The sequence below is a fragment of the Hemitrygon akajei genome, chromosome 23, assembly GCF_048418815.1.
Source record: "Hemitrygon akajei chromosome 23, sHemAka1.3, whole genome shotgun sequence".
In the NCBI taxonomy this organism is placed as follows: domain Eukaryota; kingdom Metazoa; phylum Chordata; class Chondrichthyes; order Myliobatiformes; family Dasyatidae; genus Hemitrygon; species Hemitrygon akajei.
Window position 1 is genome coordinate 2777083 of NC_133146.1, and position 15626 is coordinate 2792708.

Sequence of the window (15626 nt, forward strand, 5' to 3'; positions counted from 1 at the left end):
ATGCATGAGTTCGAGTGAAAGGAAGGATGTTCAGTGTGCCAGCTTCCCACAGGCTAAGGTTATATGAGTTCAGCTGCAGGTGATTCTGTCTGGCATTCAGATGATAGCAACGCACAAGAGAATCTCAGTGAAGTGTGTTGTCAGGAACAGTAGAACACTCCATTCCAGCCAATTTCCACATGATGTAGCAGGAGAGTACTGACAATGGCTTTTTCATAGAGCCAAAAATGCATTCTGTCCAGCTTGGAACAGCCTCCAACCAGATGGCATGAAAATCAATTCCTTGAACTTCCTGTAACTGCTTTTTCCCTGTCCTACTTCTGAGATACATCAGGGAATATCCTTGTGGTGAACTACATATACCTGTCTGGACACGCCTCCCCCCCCCCCCCCCCGCTGACTGCTCCTGTGGCTCCTCCCACAGACCCCTGTATAAAGGCGATTGGAGGCACTGCTCCTTCCTCAGTCTCCGGGATGTTGTGTGGTGGTTGCTTGCTGCTTGTGCTTTCTTCCAGCCAATAAAAGCCTATATCTCACCTCACGTCTCCAAGAGTTATTGATGGTGCATCAACCCTTCCACCCAGTGAGCTGCAACACCCAGCAGCTCAACTATGTAACCCTGATCTAATCACAAGACAGTTTACAATCAGCACTTACCATTCTGAGCCGTGTGTCTTCAGACAACACTGGAGCGCCAGGAGGAAAGCCATGTAGTCATGGGGAGAACGTACAAACTCTTTACAAATTACACTGGATTTAACTCCAAACTCCTGTATCCTGAGCTGTAATAAAGTTACGGTATCCAGGCATCCTAAACTGTAATAGTGTTATGCTACCATGATGTCCTGAACTGTAATAGTTTTACCCTACCCTGGTGTCCTTAGCTGTAATAATGTTATGCTACCGTGGTGGCCCGAACTGTAATAATGTTACACTATCGTGGTGTCCCTAGCTGTAATAATGTTACGCTACTGTGGTGTCCCGAACTGTAATAATGTTACGCTACCATGCTGTCTTGAGCTGTAATAGTGTTATGCTACTGTGGTCCCAGGCTATAACAGTGTTACACTACTGTGATATCCCATGCTGAAATAGTGTTACGCTATCTTAAGGGGCAAAAGTTTAGGGGTAACACGAGGGGGAACTTCTTTACTCAGAGAGTCGTAGCTGTGTGGAACGAGCTTCCAGTAGAAGTGGTAGAGGCAGGTTCGATTTTGTCATTTAAAAAAAATTGGATAGGTATATGGACAGGAAAGGAATGGAGGGTTATGGGCTGAGTGCAGGTCGGTGGGACTAGGTGAGAGTAAGCATTCGGCACAGACTAGAAGGGCTGAGATGGCCTGTTTCTGTGCTGTAATTGTTATATGGTTATATGGTTGCCCTGGTGTCTCAAACAGTAATAGTGTTACACTACCATGGTGTCCAGAGCTGTAATAGTGTTACACTACCATGGTGTCCGGAGCTGTAATAGTGTTACACTACCATGGTAACCCAATCTGAAACAGACCCCACTTGGAGCACTGTGCTCAGTTCTGGTCATCTCACTACAGGAAGGATGTGGAAACTATAGAAAGGGTGCAGAGGAGATTTACAAGGATGTTGCCTGGATTGGGAGTATGCCTTATGAGAATAGGTTGAGTGAGCTTGGCCTTTTTCCCTTGGAGCGAAGGAGGATGAGAGGTGACCTGATAGAGGTGTATAAGATGATGAGAGGCATTGATCGTGTGGATAGTCAGAGGCTTTTTCCCAGGGCTGAAATGGTTAACACAAGAGGGCACAGCTTTTTCTTCTGTGGTTTGATTGGGGCACGACCGTGCAACCGTGTGGATGTCAGCCAGTGAGAACAGCCAGAATGGTTTATAGAAGTGTTATAGAGCGGGTGTCAGAGTAGAGGGAGACAGAGTAGGAAGGCTTTGGCTCAACGGTGCTTAGGCAATAAAGGATCGAGGCAAGGTAGGATACAGACAGGAAGTATGTGTGTGATGCTGGCTTTCTGTGCTCAGATGTGGGAGGTCCTGGAGACTCCCAGCCTCCCGGCCGTGACAGGGACATCGAGGAGCAGATAGGGAGACATTTTCTGGAAAGGAGTAATAATAACAGGGTTGTTGTGGTGGGAGATTTTAATTTCCCAAATATTGATTGGTATCTCCCAAGACTGAGGGGTTTAGATGGGGTAGAGTTTGTTAGGTGTGTTCAGGAAGGTTTCTTGACACATGTGTAGATAAGCCTACAAGAGGAGAGGCCGTACTTGATCTGGTATAGGGAAATGAACCTGGTCAGGTGTCAGATCTCTCAGTGGGAGAGCATTTTGGAGATAGTGATCACAATTCTATCTCCTTTACCATAGCATTGGAGAGGGGTAGGAACAGATAAGTTAGGAAAGCATTTAATTGGAGTAAGGGGAAATATGAGGCTATCAGGCAGGAACTTGGAAGCATAAATTGGAAACAGATGTATTCAGGGAAATGTACAGAAGGAATGTAGCAAATGTTCAGGGAATATTTGCATGGAGTTCTGCATAGGTACATTCCAACGAGACAGGGAAAGGATGGCAGGATACAGGAACCGTGGCATACAAAGGCTGTTGTAAATCTAGTCGAGAAGAAAAGACGAGCTTATGAAAGGTTCAAAAAGCTAGGTAATGATAGAGATCTAGAAGATTATAAAGCTAGCAGGAAGGAGTTTAAGAATTAAATTAGGAGAGCCAGAAGGGACCATGAGAAAACTTTGGAGAGTAAGATTAAGGAAAACCCCAAGACATTCTACAAATATGTGAAGAGCAAGAGGATAAGATGTGAAAGAATAGGACCAATCAAGTGTGACAGTGGAAAAGTGTGTATGAAACTGAAGGAGATAGCAGAGATACTTAATGAATACTTTACTTCAGAATTCACTATGGAAAAGGATCTTGGTGATTGTAGGGATGACTTACAGTGGACTGAAAAGCTTAAGCAAATAGACATTAAGAAAGACGATGTGCTGGAGCTTTTGGAAAGCATCAAGTTGGATATGTCGCCGGGACCGGATGCGATGTACCCCAGACTACTGTGGGAGGCGAGGGAGGAAATTGCTGAGCCTCTGGCGGTGATCTTTGCATCATCAATGGGGATGGGAGAGGTTCCGGAGGATTGGAGGGTTGCGGATATTGTTCCTTTATTCAAGAAAAGGAGTAAAGATAGCCCAAGAAATTATAAACCAGTGAGTCTTACTTCAGTGGTTGGTAAGTTGGTGGAGAAGATCCTGAGAGGCAGGATTTATGAACATTTGGACAGGCATAATATGATTAGGAATAGTCAGCTTGGTTTTGTGAAAGGCAGGTCATGCCTTACAAACCTGATTGAATTTTTTGAGGATGTGACTAAACACATTGATGAAGGAAGAGCAGTAGATATAGTGTATGTGGATTTCAGCAAGGCATTTGACAAGGTACCCCATGCAAGGCTTATTGAGAAAGTAAGGAGGCATGGGATCCAAGGGGACATTGCTTTGTAGATCCAGAACTGGATCCCCCACAGAAGGCAAAGAGTGGTTGTATATGGGTCATATTCTGCATGATGGTCAGTGACCAGTGGTGTGCCTCAGGGATCTGTTCTGGGACCTCTACTCTGTGAGGATGCAAAACTGGGCTGAGAAGTGGCAGATGGAGTTCAACCCAGATAAGGTTGAGGTGGTTCATTTTGGTAGGTCAAATATAATGGCAGAATATAGCATTAATGGTAAGGCTCTTGGCAGTGTGGAGGTTCAGAGGGATCTTGGGGTCCAATTCCCTAGGATACCCAAAGCTGCTAAGCAGATTGACTCTATGGGATTGAGTTTAAGAGCCGAGAGGTAATGTTGCAGCTGTATTGGACCCTGGCCAGACCCAACTTGGAGTGCTGTGCTCAGTTCTGGTCATCTCACTATAGGAAAGATGTGGAATCCATCAAAAGGGTGCAGAGGAGATTTACAAGGATGTTGTCTGGATTGGGGAGCATGCCTTATGAGAATAGGTTGAGTGAACTCTGCCTTTTCTCCTTGGAGTGACGGAGGATGAGAGGTGACCTGACAGAGGTGTATAAGATGATGAAAGGCATTGATCATGTGGATAGTCAGAGGCTTTTTCCCAGGGCTGAAATGGCTAACACGAGAGGGCACAGTTTTAAGATGCTTAGAAGTAGGTACAGAGGAGATGTCAGGGGTAAGTTTTTTACGTCGAGAGTGGTGAGTGCATGGAATTGGCTGCCGGCGGCGGCGGTGGAGGCAGAAACGATAGGGTCTTTTCAGAAACTCCTGGATAGGTACATGAGGCTTAGAAAAATAGAGGGCTATGGGTAACCCTAGGTAATTTCTAAGGTAAGGACATGTTCGGCACAGCATTGTGGGCTGAGGGGCCTGTATTGTGCTGTAGGTTTTCTATGTTTTCTATGTTTTAACCATGGTATGCCGCGCTGTAATAGTGTTATGCTACTGTGGTGTCCCGAGCTATAATAATGTTACACTACCCTGGTGTCTTAAACTGTAACAGCGTTACACCTCTGGGGTATCCGAGCTGTAACAGTGTTACCCTGCTGTGATGACCTGAGCTGTAACAGTGTTACGCTACCCTGGTGTCTCAAACTGTAACAGTGTTTTGCTACCCCACTGTCCCGTGCTGTAATGGTGCTACACTACCGTGGTATCCTGAGCTGTAACACTGTTATGCTACGGTGTTGTCTACACAAGAGATTCTGCAGATGTGAAACTCCAGAGCAACAAACACAAAAAGCTGTAGAAGTTCAGCAGGTCAGGCAGCATCTCTTCGGGGGAGTAAACAGTCGACATTTCAGGACAAGGTTCCACACGGAAGGTTAGTTAGGAAGGTTCAATTGTTAGGTATTAATATTGAAGTAGTAAAATGGATTCAACAGTAGCTGGATGGGAGATGCCAGAGAGTAGTGGTGGATAACTGTTTGTCAGGTTGGAGGCCGGTGACTAGTGGTCTGCCTCAGGGGTCTGTACTGGGTCCAATGTTGTTTGTCATATACATTAATGATCTGGATGATGGGGTGGTAAATTGGATTAGTAAGTATGCAGATGTTACTAAGATAGGTGGTGTTGTGGATAAATAAGTAGGTTGCAGAGAGATTTAGGCCAGTTAGAAGAGTGGGCTGAAAGATGGCAGATGGAGTTTAATGCTGATAAGTGTGAGGTGCTACATTTTGGTAGGAATAATCCAAATAGCACATACATGGTAAATGGTAGGGCATTGCGGAATGCGGTAGAACAGAGTGATCTAGGAATAATGGTGCATAGTTCCCTGAAGGTGGAATCTCACGTGGATAGGGTGGTGAAGAAAGCTTTTGGTATGCTGGCCTTTATAAATCAGAATATTTATAAATTTATAAATCAGAGTATAGGAGTTGAGATGTAATGTTAAAATTGTACAAGGCATTGGTGTGGCCAAATTTGGAGTATTATGTACAGTTCTGGTCACTGAATTATAGGAAAGATGTCAACAAAATAGAGAGAGTACAGAGAAGATTTACTAGAATGTTACCTGGGTTTCAGCACCTAAGTTACAGAGAAAGGTTGAACAAGTTAGGTCTTTATTCTTTGGAGTGTAAAAGGTTGAGGGGGGACTTGATAGAGATATTTAAAATTATGAGGGGGATAGATAGAGTTGATGTGGATAGGCTTTTTCTATTGAGAGTAGGGGAGATCCAAACAAGAGGATATGACTTGAGAGTTAAGGATCAAAGGTTTAGGGGTAACACGAGGGGGAACTTCTTTACTCAGAGAGTGGTGGCTGTGTGGAATGAGCTTCCAGTAGAAGTGGTAGAGGCAGGTTCGATATTGTCATTTAAAAAAAATTGGACAGGAACGGAATGGGGGGTTATGGGCTGAGTGCAGGTCAGTGGGACTATGTAAGAGTAAGTGTTCGGCACAGTCTAGAAGGGCTGAGATGGCCTGTTTCCATGCTGTAATTGTTATATGGTTATATCAAAATTATAATGGTTGTTGCTCATCTCTCATGAACTTCAGCCCACTGATTTATGAGATAAAACTTATAGACAGAGCAAAATCAGATAAAGTAACGGACATCTCTTCAATACAGGTTGATCAAGTGGTGGTTAATTCTTCAGAGCCACCATCACACTCATGTGAATTCTGATGGCATTGTAGCAATTGATTCAGTCGTAAATTGTTGGTGTGGCGGGCAGGGGAAAGGTTGGGAGAGGAGTGGAGGAAAAAAATTAAATGCAATATCCAGCCTTTCCAGTTGCAAATTTTGAAGGTAAGAGCTATTGGTTAATAGAACCGAGGCAGTGGGTAAAGTGGACTTCCACGTTATAGAACTGAGGGTTACTCTTGACAGTTATTTTTAAAGCAACAGTGTGCCAGTGACAATCTTAGTAACCAAACCAAACAAAATGTTTCCAGCCTCTAGCACCATCTGACATCGCAGCAGAGGATGTGGGGTGGCGTGTGTGGAGGAGACTGTGTGAAGAGGTGGCGCGTGTCTTGTCTGCTACAACAGCAAACATTGTTCTGCTTAAAATTTGTTCAGGTCGAGGAAGTATGTCTTTACCACAATGAAACAAATTTAAAGACAAAAGATAAAGCAAGATAAAGCAGGTCAGTCAGGAAAAGGCATTTAAACACCAGAGAAATAGCTGTGAGCCTATTTTTCCATGTTATTGCTCATCAGTTTCACACGTTCCAATGATGCATACATGTACACTATGTGGGAGGCTAAAAGCTAAATCCTTTCATTTGGAACTAAAGCTACCACTGCTTAACCTTTGAAAGCCCCTGTGTTAAATATAGACTGATCTCCTTTAAACAGAATAGATGTGAACTTTCTGATAACAAAGATGTCTCATTGCACATTTGGCCAGCTCATAGTTCCTAATATCAATAACCCAGTCAAAGTCAATTTTCACCAAAGACAATAACTGTGAAAACTTTTTTTTATAAACTTCAGAACCATATGACTTGTAATTTATGATTAAGCAGGCAAACCGCACTCAATCAATCCCCATTTGCCGTACACAATTATTTTTATTCATGATTGTCCAATAGAATCGTGTTGTCCACAGAAACCCATTGATGATGAGAGTGTTATAGATCACACAAAGGAATATCTTCCTGTCTGGCAGGGAATGAATCTCAAATTCCCCTCTCTTTCTCTACTGCACAATTTCAGACCTTTTTTTATTTTGTCTGTATGATTATGATCATTGTGGATGATTGTGAATTGTAATTTCTTACAATTCAGTATGATCCAGATCCAACTGAATACTTTCCAGGCATTGTCATCGTACAACACAGAACAGTACAGGCACTCACGAAATGCAGGAGGAGACCAGCAGGTCGCTGTATCTAAAGAGGAGAATATACAGTTGATGCTTTAGGCCGAGACCTTTATCATTTCTACTGAGTTCCTCCAGCATTTTGGATTTCCAGCATCTGAAGAATCTTTCGAGTTTACAGTGCAGGAGCTTTGGCCCGTGATGTCGTGCCAGCCTTTTAACCTCCACCACATGACATCATATGGAAAGCATAGTGCTGCAGTGACTAAGGAGCCACTCAAGTGATCTGGACTCAATTCTCATCCCTAGTTGTGTGGAGTTTGCATTCTCCCTGCAAGTGCAGTATTTTCCCCTGAATACTCAGGTTTTCTCCCAACTCGCAGAGATGTGAAGATTAGTAGTTGCACTGATTATGACAAATTGCCCCTAGAGTCTACAGAGGTGGAGAAACCTGGAGGAGTTGATGGGAATGGGGACGGGGTTGTGGAGAATAGGTTACCAGGAGAAAATTGGGGGGGGGGAATAGGGGGAGTTGATGGGAATGGGGGGGGGATTGTGGAGAATAGGTTACCAGGAGAATTAGTAGGGAATGGGATTGCTCCATGAGGTGGCATCAGCTCAGTCAGCAGAAATAGCTTCTTTATAGATCTTAATGAAATAAGAACTTCCTGCCCCCACCTCTCCATCTCACTGGTCACATGTCCATCCAGAGGTTTGTTGCTTTCTTAAGACAAATGTAAATTGAATTGACTTCCATTAAATGGTTATTCTCAAATGGTCATCATTCCTAGTCTACTAATTTTATGACTGGTAAATAAAAGAATATTTGTAAATGGCTGTTATTTTCTCATAACCTATTGGCCCTCATCATTGTTTCTCTCTCTGTTCTCCTGCCCTGTCCATCTTCCCATCGTGCACACTCCCTTCCCTTTATTCTATGGTCCTTTGTCATCTCTTGTCAGATTCCACCCTTGATCAGCCCTTTGACAGATAGTTTTATCTTCTCCTATCACCTGCATCCACTTATCACCTTCCAGCTCTTGCTCCACCCCTTCCCCCATCTTTTCATACTGACTTTCGCTTATCTTCTTTCCAGTTCTGATAAAGGGTGTCAACCCAAAACACCGACAGTCCATTTCCTTCCACTGATGCCGCCTGATCTGTGAGTTCCTCCAACACTTTGTGTGTTGCTGCAGATCTCCAGCATCTGCAGCCTCTTGTGTTTGCATTTGAAACCTCTTCTGGCTTTCCTGTGTTGCCTGTTGTGTGGTCCTGGGGGTTTAATGCCAGTAGGTTCTGAGGCAGTGCTGAAAAATGTCAAATATATTCTAAATTTTTTCCTAATTATTCACATTAGGTAGTCCCTGATGTTCAAGGATGAACTTACTTTTATTTCAGTCCCTTGGGTACTATGGAGGTGAGTATAGTTCCTGTCACAGGAACTAATTGTTCCCTTCTTGTTCCATTGATCCAAGTTCGAACTAGATCATCAGCACTGTCTGTGTGGCGTATTCTCACGTGTACCAAAAGCTGTATTCGGTCAGGTCCAATCACTATATTGTATTCATTCAATCCAATTGTTTTCATTCAGATCCAATCACTGTTATAGATCTTAACAATGTTATAGATGAAATATAAAAACTACTGAAGAAGTGCCAAACAGGTCAACAATAAAATTGCCAGATCATAATCAAGTAGATTGTGAGGTCAAAAATTAATCTGATCATACAGGGGTCCATTCTGGAGTCTGAAAAACAGCAGAGAAGAGGCTGTCCTGGGGCCAGGTAGTATATACTTGTTGACTTTTCTATCTCCTGCCTGATGGGAGAGAGGAGAACGTCTGGGGTTGGTGGGGTGTTTCATTATGTTGACTGCTTTTCTTAGGCAGCAAGACATACACAGTACTGTGCAAAAATCTTAGGTACATACTCAAAATATAACTAGGGTGCTGAAGACTTTTACACAGTACTGTAGTACTGTGTAAAAGTCTTCAGCACCCTAGTTATAAGTATTGTAGTAATTTTATTTATTGTACCGTACTGCTGCAAAAAAAACTAATATATGCGAGTGATGATAAACCTGATTCTGATATGGGTCTCTATTGTGGACTGAGAGTGGGAGGGGTGTGAGGAGAGGGGAATCATTGCTGGGAAAAGGGGAACAAAGAGGGGAGGGAGTGGGAAGCGCCAGAGAGATATTCTGTAATGATCAATAAACTAATTGTTTGAAATCAATGACCTTTGTTGGTGTTTCAGGGCTGGGTGTGCCTGTAGGTGAGCCACCCCCCCACCCTGGCACTCCTCTACCAGCTGATCCACACTACTCCCGTGGCACTCCCCTCGTCAGCCTCTGCTCCCACCAGGTCTACAAATTTGCTCTCCGCTCCACGTTGCCAAATACAGTAGTGGGCAAAAGTCTGAGGCACCCAATCTGTAGATATGTGGACAGAGTCCGTAGAGGGAAATGGGTTCTTGTGATATCCTGAGCTGGGGCCAGAACTTTCTGCAGTTTCCTGTAGTCATATGCAAAGCAATTCTCTCCTGGATAACTCAATTTACCTTCTCGTGCTCCCGTTTCCTCACATATCCCAAAGAGATGTGGGTTGGTCATCTAATTGCCTCCAGTAAATTGCTCCTAGAATCGATAGCTGGCTATTGTACACGCACCTAGAATTCTAAAATCTGGGTGGGTGTTGATAAAAGTGAGGGGTGAACAAGAATGTGTTCAGGTAAGAAAATGGTGGATGGCAATGGCTCGATGAACAGCTATTATTTCTGTGATCTATTTCTCCATGTCTGTTCTGAGATGCCTGGCTGGGTGGGTTATTGTCTTCCCCCCACTGTGCTCTGAATAGCGGGAATCAGGCTTCTCAGTGAACCCACAGCCCTAGGGTTCTGTGGCAGTGCTGTGTGCTCTCAAGGAGCTTTTAAGAACATCACTTAGTCATTAATTCTCAGTGCAGACACCAGGAGTACTACTCTGACACAGCAGGCCAGATTTGACGCAGCAAAAATCACAAGAATTGTGCCAAAACCGGAGGACTTGAGCGACAGAGAGAGGCTGGATAGACTGAAGCTCTTTCCCCTGGGGCAGAGTAGGCTGAATGTGACCTTGCGCTACTACCGTTCTGTGTTCTGGGGAAAATGGAATTTTACCAGCTGTCGTAAGAAGAACATCGGCGGCCAAGCCTTTTTGTTAATGAAGGAGATATGGTTCTTCCACACGAGTCCCTGTGTAATTATGCTGCCCAGGAGAGCTGAATGTTGGAACTGGAGAGTTGTTGGTTCCGGTGATATCATCGTCGAGAATGGCAGCTTAAGTCACTAGCTCCTCCGGAAAAACGCGTATTAAGCCCCGTTAACCCATCAAATATAATATTCTTCGAAAAATATTTGAACCGAAAAGAGGGGCAAGAATGGGGAAAAAGAATGGAAATAAAAAAAGCGACACTGCGGAGCCTGCGGCCGAGAGGAGTGCAGCGAGCGGCTCTCTTACCCGACCGCGTGCTAGCGAGGCAGACGCTGGGCCTCGCTCAGGCGAAGCAGCGAATATGTTCGAAATCCTGAAAGAAATAATGGAGTTCCAGAAAGATATAAAACAGCAGCTCCGTGATATTAAGTCAGAGCTCACCAGCATCAATCAAAAAATAGCGGTGGCAGAGACTCGAATTAAGAAGGTGGAAGATCGCGTACAAAACGTGGAACGGATACTGAGTAAGACAATAAAAATATTACATCACCAAGAAGGTAAACTGCTTGACCTAGAGGGAAGATCACGGCGGAAAAATATCAGAATCTATAACGTTCCCAAAGGAGCGGAGAGCTCGTCTATGACGGAGTTTGTCGGAAAGTTACTGCAGGACGCGTTGGATCTTCCCTCGGCTATGAAGCTGGAAGTCGAAAGAGCCCACTGCGTGCTTGTCCCGTAACCTACCCAGGATAGAAAGCCACGCTCAATAATAATTAAATTCCTTTGGTACAGCACCAAGGCGGAGATTCTACGAAGGGCCTGGGGTAAGAAGAGAGTGTTTTACGACGATAAATTAATATATTTTGACCCCCCCGTGGTCCTACAGAAATGCAAAGAATACTCTGAAGTAAAGCAAGTACTAAAGCAAAAAAAGATTAGATTTCAAACTCCGTACCCTGCTAAACTTCGAGTGTGTTATGACAACGGGACGTGGTTGTACCAGAGAGTGGAAGAGGCGTCTACAGGCATGAAGGCCAAAGGGTTGTCCGTCAACATGATCAAAATGAGGGAAAGCCTGGCTGAGGAATTATCCCGCTCCACTTGGGAAATAGTGCGAGAATCGAGAAGGCAGGAGACGGGAGGAAGCTGAGAGAAATATATCAGGAAGAGACCAGGAGTTTCCCAAAGACAGTCCTCACCCACTTCAGAAGAGCCATAAGGTTCGGCTAACTTTAAAAATGTTGAGAAACTAAACGGAAGCAAAAGTACATGGTGATATACCTATCTCGAGAAATACTTATTATAATGTGGATTTTATATTATTTAGTTGTTATTCTTTATTCGCTCACTTATTCCTTTTTCCCCACCAAAATGAGAATATATATATATGTATGTATGTAATATATGTGTGTGTGTGTGTATATATATATATATATATATATATATATATATACATATTTATAGGAGTGCACAGGGAAATCTTTTCTGTGTAATGGATTTGTTCACTGACTTTTATGAATACTGCAATGGGGGCCCTCAACTCACAAGTAGGAAGGGTTATCCCCCACAGTTAGACATTTCCTCTAGCTCAACGCAGGCTCATTTACTAGAGACCTCAGCCTTGGAATCACACGTTTGTTGCCAGTTTTGTTATTATTTGCGTTTCTTGGTTCTTATTTGTTCAGGGAGTAGATCAATTAAGTTTTATTCTAATTTCAATGATACATTGACAGATAAATACAGATGGCTAAGGACAAGGTAAAATTCATTTCTTTTAATGTCAATGGGCTATTAAATCCAATCAAACGTAAGAGAATTTTATCCAATTTGGAACAATTTGATTCATACTGGGAAAAATGGTTTAACTACATAATGCCTCATAGGCCTGATTTTATTCTCAGAAATCAATGAATCTGTTGTAAAAAAAAAGATCACTCCTTACTTGTACATAGTTCTTTCCTTTTGCTTGTTTTTTCTTTCCACTCTTTTCTATAAGTGTGGACCTCAGATAAATACTTTGTGGAGATTTGTGATATATATGATTATATGATATATATGTACAATGTCTGAAATACATCTTATGGAAATGTTTGTTTGATGATGAACTTCAATAAAAAATAAATTACAGAAAAAAAGGAACTGTAGAGTTGTTGATGATGAGTGGGTGGAGAGGAGATTAATTTCTCCTGAAGTTGATATGTATCTCCCCGATTTTGATCCAGGTTCTTGTGTTGCACAAGGACATTGTTTACTTCCTGATGGTACTTCCATTCATCACTTCTAGTGATTAGTCTAATGATGATAGTCCCATCCACAACTGAAACAAAACAAGGTATTCCTATCTCCAACCCACTCACTCACATGGACAGTCCTCCAATCCCTGCAGGACTCCAGCCGCCAATGGACTCACAGCCCTCCAACCTCTGGCCAGGCTCCCTTCAGGACTCCAGCTTCTAATGGACTTGCTGACTCACTGACACAGGGCCTTGGCCATTGTGCCTCAAATTCTAGACTTTTAATTAACCTTCAGGCTTTGATTATCAGTATTGACTGCAGGACTTACTGATGGGGGGACTTTGAATAAACTGTTGGCCACATCATGCTGACTTTTGCCAAAAATTCTAATTGGTACCACTGTCTGTTAATCATTGGATACTCCAAAGTATCGCATATGCAGTAGGGAAATCCAGAACATCTATCATCAGGATCAGGTGTAGAGAGCTGGGAATTCCCAGCTCTAGAGTGTGGAGTGTGAAATCCAGAGCATCTACAATCAGATTTGTTCCAATGTTCGATTACACAGCATCAGATGTACAGAACTATTGTATTAGGAATTCCCAGCTCTAGAGGATGGTTGCCTCTCAGATCAGAAATGGTAAAGCAGAAAAAAACTTGAGAAAAAGCTGAACTTGTGGTTAGAACTGGGGAAACTCTGGGGAATTTTGTGCTGGTGGTTGGGAGAAATGGGCAGTGAGGATGGGTGGAAGGGTATAGGCAATTAAATGCATAACTTCAATCTTAGTACAAATAATTCATGAGCTTTCTGTATTTGTTATTGTTATTGGAGAAGGTGACAGAGACAAGGGAGAGGATTTTTCTCAGATGATGTCCAGGTTTATTTTATAGAGAGATATGGCTCTGAACTGGCTCTTCCTGCCCAGCAAGCTGCACTGCTCAGCAAACCACCAATTTAACCCAAGTCAATTTACATTGACAAATTAACCTACTCTCCAGTGAGTCTTTGGACTGTGGGGGGAAACCGGAAACTGGAGCACCCAGAGGAAACCCACACAGTTCACACAGTACAAAACTCATTACAAACAGCACTGGAATTGAACTTTGAAATCCAACACCACAAACTGTAATAACCTCACACTAACTGCTAAGCTACCATTTATCAACATTCTGATTAATAATCTAATTTCATTGATACTTCCATTTTAGTTTTAGTTTCACTAGTCAGAAGGAAAGTCCATGCTTTCCCAGAACCACCCTGACTTCTTCAGGAAGGTATTTCACTTGTACTTCTTTCCTCTTTAAAAGTACTCAAACTTTTTGAGAGAGTGAGCAGTTTCAAGTTCCTGGGTGTCAAGATTTCTGAGGATCTAACCTGGTCCCAACGTATCGATGCAGTTATAAAGAAGTCAAGACAGCAGCTATACTTTATTAGGAGTTTGAAGAGATTTAGTATGTCAACAAGTACACTCACAAATTTCTATAGTTGTACTATGGAGAGCATTCTGACAGGCTGCATCACTGTCTGGTATGGAGGGAGTTACTGCACAGGACCGAAAGAAGCTGCAGAAGGTAGTAAATCTAGTCAGCTCCATGTTGGGCACTAGCCTACAAAGTACCCAGGACATCTTTAGGGAGCGGTGTCTCAGAAAGGCAGTGTCCATTATTAAGGACCTCCAGCACCCAGGGCATGCCCTTTTCTCACTGTTACCATCAGGTAGGAGATACAGAAGCCTGAAGGCACACACTCAGCAATTCAAGAACAGCTTCCTCCGCTCTCCTATCCGATCCCTAAATGGACATTGAACCCGCAAACACTACGTCATTTTTTAAATATGTATCTTATTTCTGTCTTTCGCATGATTTTAATCTATTTGATATACATATACTGGAATTGATTTATTTGTTTATTATTATTATTATTATTTTCTATACAGTACAGGTCCACAATCCCTTATCCGAAATCCTTGGGGCCAGTTGCATTTCGGAATTCAGAATTTTTTGGATTTCAGAAAATTTATAATTATATTGATAATTAACCTGTCTAGTGCAGGTGGGTTTTGGACCTGGGGAGCTCTGGACCTTCACACATCCTCCCGTATACTTTAAATGTTATGTAAATAGTTGTTATACTGTATTGTTTAAAGAATAATGACAAGAAAAAAAGTCTGAACATGCTCAAACAACAAGTGCTGGAGAAAGAACTTCCAGGTTTTCCCGATCCATGCTCTTTTACAGTTTATAAATGAAATAGTGGGATAATTATAGACCATACACTAGTACATTTTATTTCCAACAAAAACATTCAATAAAACATAAAAAATATACAGCTTCAAACGAACCGAATCAAACACATGGTAAATGACTTATTGGAATAAATGTAGAATGTAAATACATATACAGGTTCAAACTAAGCTAAATATGTACAGATACCTCTAGTTAAGTTGCATTATGTCTGACAAACAAAGCTCTACAGGTACCTGATGGGCCAGGAACAGGATTCTCAAGTTATGAAGCAGTACTATGACAGACGATGTTCAAGTGTCATCTTTCTCATTAACATAGGTTTATGTCTAAGCAATCTCTCTTTAACTGAGTAAACTGCCATAGTCTTTTGCTCACTGATAAACGCAGATTGTTCAAGTCCAGCAGTTAACTGATCACACATTTTCACCATATCCACTCTTGTCTTTAAATCGTATACAGTGGTAGTTCCGACACCATATTCTTCAGTAAGATGCCGCACAGACACACCACGATCAAGCTTCTGCAATAACTCCACTTTCTGTGTTATTGATGATAGATGCTTCCTTCTCTTTTCTCATTGTTACCTATAGGGGTATCTGCAGGTCTTTTTGACATTTTCACAGTGAAATTAAACACAAAGTCAACAGTGAACACAAAATATCAGCGAGCAGCAAATGCACGTGT